The sequence below is a fragment of the Sarcophilus harrisii genome, chromosome 6 (genome assembly GCF_902635505.1).
Source record: "Sarcophilus harrisii chromosome 6, mSarHar1.11, whole genome shotgun sequence".
NCBI lineage: Eukaryota > Metazoa > Chordata > Mammalia > Dasyuromorphia > Dasyuridae > Sarcophilus > Sarcophilus harrisii.
In genome coordinates this window covers 202,240,639-202,249,080 of record NC_045431.1, presented here as the reverse complement: position 1 = coordinate 202,249,080, position 8,442 = coordinate 202,240,639, and the positions used below count along the sequence as shown (strand labels likewise).

The window sequence follows — 8,442 nt, the reverse complement described above, 5'->3', positions numbered from 1 at the left end:
CTCGGAGACTGGGCATGGGTTCCAACCCTACCTCTGACATTTGAGCTGTGTAATAGAAAGCAAATCATTTAGGTTTTTTGAGCCTCAGTGTCCTCATTTCTAAAGTGGGACAAGAAATTTTCAGTCCTTTTTGGGGGGAAGCAATTGGGATCAAGTGACTTGCTTGCTCAGGGTTGAACAACCAGTATGTGTCTGAGGGTAGATTTGAACTCAGAATCTTCTGACTCCAAGGCCAATGCTCTATCCATTCAGCCACCTACCTGCCTCTTTTTTCTTTTTTCTTTTTAAATTTAGGAGCATAACTGCTTACAGAAGTGTTAAGCTTTTTTATTATTAAACTGCAACATACATGATTTAATACAACATTTTAAATCAAGTGAAAAGTGATAAATTGAACAATAAAACTTAAAATATTTTCCATTGGAAATTCATTAGGAAGAAAAAGAGGCTTAGTTACCATCTTACCACAATTGTGTCCTTACTAGATGGTTATGAAGTTTTCATGGGATAAAAGTACTGTGGGTCTTGCTTATGATTACTTATCTTCCCTCAACCTCCAGCAGCCTCAGCCCTGGAGCCAGCTACCAACCCAGAGGGTTCAATGGAGGTGTGTGAAAAGGGCATTTCATGAGATGAAGGCAGAGAAAAGCAGCAGAAGCAGACTTCAGCCTCCGCCTGCCTGTCTCGGCTCCCTCCATAACAGAGTTCCCAATGCCAGTAATGCACAATGTTAAGAACACACAAGATTCCTTGAGAGTTCAGTCAGGGGAGAAATTAGGGCAACAGCCAGCCCCCCTTCCACCCCCGTCGGATGTGGAGCAATGCCTCAAACCAAAGAGTGCACCGTGGTCCCGAAGATTATGTAGAGTTCAAGTGGAGGGATTCCCCACAGTGCATGTGTCCTCTAGAAGCTCCTATCTGCACGTGATATTGGGCCAAAAACAATGATCCTTGGAATACTGCAGGGTTACTTCAAGGCAATCCAGGGCTATTCAAAAAATAGAATAAGGGGAAAAAACAGGCTAAAATGTATATTGATTGGATTATGACATGCAATTAATGAGTTAGCCCATCATTCCATTCATCTTGATTAGTCACAACCCACAGACACTTTATTTGGTGATCTCAGCAGCTCTCACAAATTTAATTACCATCTTTATGCAGATAATTCTCAAATCTATCCATCCTGCTTCAGTTTCTCTGCTAAGCTCCTGTCTTCCATTTTCAACTGCCTTTCAGACATCTGAAATTGGATATCCAGTAGATATCTTAAACATAACATGCCCCAAACTGAATTTGTGATCTTTGCCCCTAAATGTTACCTTCTTCCAACTCCCCTTCAAGGCATCAACATCCTCCCCTAAACTCTTCTCTCCCTTCCCTCCCTCCTCTCCTCCATCTGTCTCTCTGTCGCTTCCTGTCTCTCTCCCTCCATTCCTCTCTGTGTCCTTCTCTCCCTCTTTCTCTCCATACACAAGTTATTGCAGCATCTCTCTCCCTCCCCAGTGCAGACCTTCATCACCTCACATCACTACACCACCCGACTGCTTCTTTTGCTCAAATCTTCATTGGTCCCTTAGTGCCTTCAGAATAAAATTCAAACTTTTTTCCTCTGTTAAAAGCCTGACATCACCCCCTTTTCATGCTTATTTCACATTAGTCCCCTCTACGCACTGAAAACTGAAGATCACATGGTCCAAAACACACAAGATATTGCCTCGGTGTGTTTGCTGGGAAAGCTCCAGAATCAGAATTTTAGATGGGACTGAGGGAGGGGACTTTAAAGACCATGATGTTTAATGTATCCATCCTCCTCTAGTCTTCAGTGATAGGGATCTCCCTACCTCCCAAAGCATCTGAAGGGATCTTTTAATGAGAAAATATAGGTCATTGAAAGTTAACAAACGATGAATAAAGTCATTGTAAATTAATGGCATCTCAATAAGTTTAGCAGATCAATATCCAACCATATATGTGCACACACACGAGGCAGCCTGATATAGTGGGTAAAATCACAGGACTGTAGATCTACAGCTAAAAAGGGTGTCTGGTCCAATCCCTCTTCCTACAAAAGAAGAAACCAATCTTCCCGATTCCAAGTCCAGCACCAACTGTTGCACCAACTAGCTAATACTAGATTGGTAGAGATCTGATGTTTTTAGACTCGCTAGATAAATACCACTTAAACTCTATGTACTTCAATGGATTCAAAAGAATTCTCTATCAAGTCCCAGAGGGGCTATTATTGTAGGAAAGAATTCCATGCATCAATTCTTCTTTATTCTTTTTCTGGTAAGAAGATCTAAAACTACCCTTCCTCATCCCTCACCACTCACCCCTCACCAAATGCTCCATTCCACATAAGCAAGGTCTTCTAGAATTCCAAACGTGGTGGCTGTTTTTTAAATCAATTTTATTTTTTTCACATCCAAATTTTCTTCCAGTCCAAGATTTTATTGCCAAGATGTTATCTATGAAAAAATGAAAAATTGGTTTGTTTTTCTTGTTTTCTCAATTTGTGGGGGAAGGGGAAGTGGGAGGAAGAGAATTCAGAACAGAAAATAAGATAAAATTGAAAGAGAGAGATTAAATTATATGCAGGTACAAGAGAGAAAAGAGAGAATTAAGATCTATTTCAAGGTGAGTACTGGTTATGTGTCTCAGAGATCATTTTCTAGACTGCTTTCCAGAAGTGTTAAAATAAACAGAGTGGTCAAGATATTTTCTTTCAGTCATTGAACGCAATGATGATCATGACAACAATGGATCTGTTTGCAAGTATAATAAAAACTTCCCCCCAAAAATGCAAAAAAAAGTTAAGAGCAATAAGCAAAATAAATGCATTCTAAGAAAAAATAGCAAACTTTCCCATTTTAAGATTCAACACAAGGAAACCCCAACTTAGAAGTATTCCCAATTTTTGAATTTTCTGCTCAGGATGACAACTGAAGAGTTAGTGTGAAGCAGAGGATGCTAAGGGAAACAGAGAGACTTGGATTCAAGTCTGCTTCTGGCCCATAGCAGGTGATACCCTGAGCCACCTACTTTAAACTCTCAGTGCCCCCAAGCAAGTCTTTTAAGACCACAAATCACAGAGGAGTCACTTGACCTTAGTCGGGTGTCTGGCACCTAGGAGACACTTAATAAATGGTTATTGATTTGTTGACTTGACATCATCTGCATCAGGGGAGGGAGTTTCCCCACTGGGAGTTCCTCACCCTAATGAAATCATAGGTCAAGACCCCCAAAAATAATTACCGATGACATTTATAGATCTCCTGAAGTTTTTCGAATGTTTTAAATCCAGGATTCCATTTGATCCTCACAGCAACCTGATGAGCTATGTGCTGCACAAGAATTATTATTCCCATGGTACAGATGAGACCAGAAAGGTTGAATAAGTTGACGCCCAGGATCGCACAGCCAGGAGGGCTCAGAGAAATGATTCAATCCAGCTCTGACAGTTCTTTATCACGTGGGGTATGCTGCCTCATATGCCTTATGGGGGTAACGATCCCATCTCCATCATCCCTGTTCACATTAGGACATGGTCCCACCTTCTGCAGGACCAAGAGCAGGGGCTCCTCCCATTGCTATCCTGGGCATCCCTTCTCTGCCTCACCCCCACCCAGCCCTGGGGAGCCCCTGAAACCACGGGACAGCCCCATTTGGACCTCCATCTCCATCATCTCATTCAGTCAATCGACAAGCAGTTTCTTGAGCATTGATGATTGGACTGAGAGGTACTAAGAGGTAGGGCCACAAAGAAAGACACAACTGTCTCCTTGTCCACAGGGAGGTCACAATCTAGGAGTACAGGACAGCCAGACCAAAGGAATAATGGAGATGGATCCATGAAGGAGGAAGATTACCTTGGAAAACCACTAGCAGGGAGCAAGAGAGGCCAGGTCAGGGGACCGGGAAAGGCCTCAAGGGGAAGGTGGTATTTGAGCTGGGACCCGAAGCACGCCAACCAAAGCAGGAGGCAGAGAAACCATTGTACGGCCCATGGAAGTCATGGTAGGAAGAGATTGAATATGTGTAAGAAGGACAGCAAGAAGGCAAGAAGTCCAGCATCGCTATTTTGTAGGACTAGAAGTAAAGGGCTAGGAAGATTCAGAGACAGACTGTGAGGGGCTTCAGTAGCCAAAAAGAGAACTGTATATTTGGAGGTGAGGGAGCTGTCGGGTCCAACTCTTCATGACCCCATTTTGGGTTTTCTTGGCAGAGAGACTAGAGTGGTTTGCCATCTTGGAGCCTGATGGGAGGCGATCTCATTCCTGAGGATGCAATAGGGGAGTTTTGTTCTTGGAGGCTCCAGTCAGTGCCTGGAAGAGACAGAAATACAGCATAATAATACAGGTTCTAGAGCAGAGGGCACCAACCCTTCTCAATCCCAAAGTCAAGGGGCTTTCCCAGGACTTCCCCCTTCCATCTGAAAGGAAATCAGTTTTAGAGTTTACCATTTACACCATGCTCAGTGTGGAAAGCCTTTCCCCTGATAGGTTTACAAATTCCTGGAGGGAAGGATTTGGGGAAATAAATTACTCAGGAGAGCCAAGTTTCCAAAGGACTGAGGGTCTTAAGTGAAATGGGGTTTCCCAAAATGTGAAGTGAAATGTTGGGTTTCCCAAAGCCATTCAGGATGCAAATGTGGAGAGACTATCCCAGAAGCCCACATGCCATCATCACTTTAGAGCTATAACTCCTAGAGGGCCCTATAGATCTCTGTGTGGTCTACGTCATAGAAGTCTACGTCAACGTAGTGGGCTGATAGGAAACCTTTGCTAGGCTTCTTGGGAGCTCTCAGTTTCCCTCAGGAACCTAGAGGTGAAAGTGAATTTGGAGTCTACTCTGTAAGGACATGCCCTTTACATGAATCTTTCTGAAAACATCCCTATTCTTTCCCACAGCCTCCATTATTGTGAGGGGCTGTAACCCCAGAATACCCTCCGGCCTAACGGACTGTTGGCTCCAGCATCCAACTGACCCAATCTGCTGTATAATTTTTATTTTTTATTCTTTTCCTGAGGCGATTAGGGTTAAGTGACTTGCCCAGGATCACACAGCTAGGAAGCATTAAGTGTCTGAGACCAGATTTGAACTGGGGTCCTCCTGACTTCAGGGCTGGTGCTCTATCCATAATTTGTTTTTCAAACAGTTTCTTTAGTCTCTTTTCTAATGTCGGGGACTACTAGCAACCACACCCACATTTACTTTTCATCTAATTGGGCTTGATTTCAACTTTTAAAAAACACTATCTTTATATTGGATTACTTGCCGTTTAGGGGAAGAGGGGAATTGGAACACGAGGTTTTGCAAGGATCAATGGTGAAAATGTATCTTTGCATATGTTTTGAAAATTAAAAGCTTCAATAAAAAAATGTTTTTTAAAGTCTTAAGGGCTCACTGAGTGCAAAAACCAAAAGGCCAAGATTGTCAAAATCCAGAGTAAAATAAAGGTAAATGAACCCTGAATGGGACCTCCCTTGTATAAGAAGAATCCTTGAGGGCATTTACTCAAAAGCATCCATGTTGACAGCTCCGAGACTGTTTTCTCCCTGGGTCTCACTCTCTCCTAACGGCAAGATGGCCATAGAGTCACACGATGGCAAGATGTCGTCAGCCGAAGCGCAGCTGTCTCTGGGCCCGGCTTAATCCGGACAGAGGTTAGAGAATACAGATAGTTTCACTGTCTGCCACGGAATCAGCCAGTAATGGAAGGCCCCGATCTGCCGCTTTCCCCGTTGTAGCCTTGGAAGTGAGAACGCTTAGTGTTTCCTTGCCTGCGTTCCTCCCCCCAAGGTCCCCGCAGGGCCCCCCTTCCCCCCCCCCCCCACAATCCCAGGAACCGCGAGCGGCCGCGGGGGGCTGAGAGGCCGAAAGGAATGTCAGCCATCCCTGGAATCCGGCTCTCCAGCAGGCCCGCTTTCCCAGCGAGCCCCAGGCTCGGCCGCCGGCCCCTTGGGCCCGGGCTCTGACAGGAAATGAATGGGAAGGGTTCAGAGGCGGGTCAGGCCCGCTCCCCCACTGCCAGCTGCTCCGCTGACCCTCGCAGTGTGTTTTCAGAAACCCGATCCCCTGGCTTATTATGAAACCCTTTTTTCTCGGGCCTCTGAGAAGTCGCTGGCAGAGCCGGCCCCGCCCGCCGGGAGCCCCTCCTCTGCTGCACCCCCCGCCCCGCTGCACCCCCCGCTCCGCATTCCTCAGAGCTGACCTCAGGCTCAGACACATGGACATCAGGCCGGGCCTGGGGCCTACCTGGCTCGTGTCTGGAGAAGCTCAGGGCCCGCTAGGCCCGACAGCCCCGAGCTTCCCGGGGGGGCTACATCTGCCCCCAGACTCACAGGGTGGGGCCCCCAACATCCCTCTGCCGGCTGTCCGGACTCCCCGGTGGCCCCAAACCTCCGGTCAGCTGGGCACCGGACCTGCCGGTCTCCCGTGGCCCCGAGGAGCGGCAGGACAGGGAAACAAACAGAGCCCGGGACTTACACCATGTGGTCAGTTTGGAATCTCTCCTGAAAACGGTGTGATGGAAAAATGACAAATCTGGGAGCCAAATGACCTCCTGTTCTACTTCCTAATTATTATGTTCAAGTTCTTGAATCTCTTTGGGACTCAGTTTCCTTCATCTATCAAAGAACTGAAAGAAATAATTCATGAGGTCCTTGTTAGCTGTAAATTACACAATCCTATCCTCTCTCCCAGCTGGAAGGGCCTTTGGGGTCAACTTGGAACTGGAAGAGCTCCCCTTTACCGCCAGATTCTGTCTCCCCTAAGTTAGGTCAGTGGTAGCCTGGGGGCCAGAATGGGGTTGAGCCCATAAAGTCTCACCCTGCCTACCTCCCACTCAGTAACTCCCTGGAGACCCCTTGGAGTCCCGGGATACCCTCAGAATCCCCCTTGGCCACAGACCCACAGAACCAGAAAACAGCCCCCCAAAGGAGCCAGAATCCCCCTGAGTCAGAGCCCTGGGCACCGCCCCCCCCAACCCAGGAGCTCCCCACCCCTCTCGCCAAGGGATGGACCTGGAAAAGGAGAATTTGGAGATTAAGAACAGACAGGACATTCTGGACTTAATTATTCCTCTATTCTGGCTCTCTTAATCAAATCAGAAACCAGCTGGCCCCCGTTATCAACCTGCAGGGACAGCAGACATGCCATCCAGGGGCCCCCTCGAGGGTGACTGAGCCGCTTCTGTCCCACAGTCAGCAGATTGCCTCCAGCCCGCCAGCTGGACCATGTCCCCCTCTGCTGCCCACCTCTTGACCTTCAGCACCAGCAGCCTCCTTGCCAGACCCAGAGCTGCCTGGCTCCAGAATCCAGGCTCCCAGGCCTGGCTAACCCTGCCCTAGGAGTCCCAAAGCTGAACCCAGCCCACTTAGCCCACTCTCCAGTAACTGGCCCCAGACCCCCAAGCCCAGGCCAGTCCAGCTTCCTCTCCCACACAGTCATCCCCCCCCCATCAACCTGGCACTGGGCACGTACCCCACGGGGCCACCCCCCACCCCACTTCTGGAAAGGACATTTTTCACCATCTCTACAGCTCCTTAACCACACTCTCCCAGATGTATGGCCTCCCTCTAATAAACTCGGGTTTTTTTAATATATTTTGATAAATGTATTTCAACATAATTGATTTGCTTTGTAATCTTATGTATTTTATCATATGCATTTAAAAACATTACTCTGAGAAGTCCACGAGCTTTCCCAGACCACCCAAGGTCCATGGTCTTCTCCAGACCACCCAAAAAAAGGTGAAGAGCCTTTGCCCTGTCAGAATATAAATTTCTTGCGGCCAGAGACAACTATCTTATCTCTCTTTTTATATTTGGATTTCCAAATATAAAAAAAGAATAATAATAACTCTGCTGGACCTAGCACATAAGCAAATGCTTAAGAAAGGCTTTTTCTATTCATTCATTCACCCAGGGCTAGAAGTGACCAACTGTCCCACTTTACAGATAAAGAAACTGAGATCTAGGTGACTCGTTGCCCAAGATCATTGAATAGAGACAAGATTCAAACTCAGTCCCCTGATGAATCCAAGCTCATTCAGTCAACAAGCATTTACTACCCCTTTGCTGTGTGCTAAGGACCGAGTACAAGAGCTAAAAGCCAACACAGTTCTTTGCCCCTGGACCCTTTTGCTGTGCGTAAGAACAAGGACCAGCCCGATCCTTGAGTTTTTTTTTTTTAAGTTGTCAAGATCCATGCACATTTGGAAGATCCCTGGGCTCCCTGCCTAGGGACGCTCCTGAAGACCCCCCCAGCCACCAGACCAGCTTTGGACCAGTCGCCATCCTTAATTGTGGGCTTTCCCTAATCTTGTGGGAAGGTGGGGAGCCGCAGCCTGGACCCTGGAGTGGGAATTGTGGGCCAGAGGAATAAAGGAGGCTTTTAGGTTTTCACCTTGTGATTAATTTAACCCTTCTCTGCTCC

At 46.9% G+C, this 8,442-nt stretch overlaps 1 long non-coding RNA gene across 1 annotated transcript; it reads right to left on the bottom strand.

Annotated features, from left to right (window-relative positions):
* Positions 1-321: 321 nt before the first annotated feature.
* On the bottom strand, positions 322-5,036 carry LOC105750936. The gene is made up of 4 exons (XR_004230123.1): positions 3,259-5,036; positions 2,337-2,471; positions 1,152-1,243; positions 322-988 (listed from the first exon to the last, which is right to left on the bottom strand). It is a non-coding gene; the product is annotated as an uncharacterized LOC105750936 (long non-coding RNA).
* Positions 5,037-8,442: the final 3,406 nt, after the last annotated feature.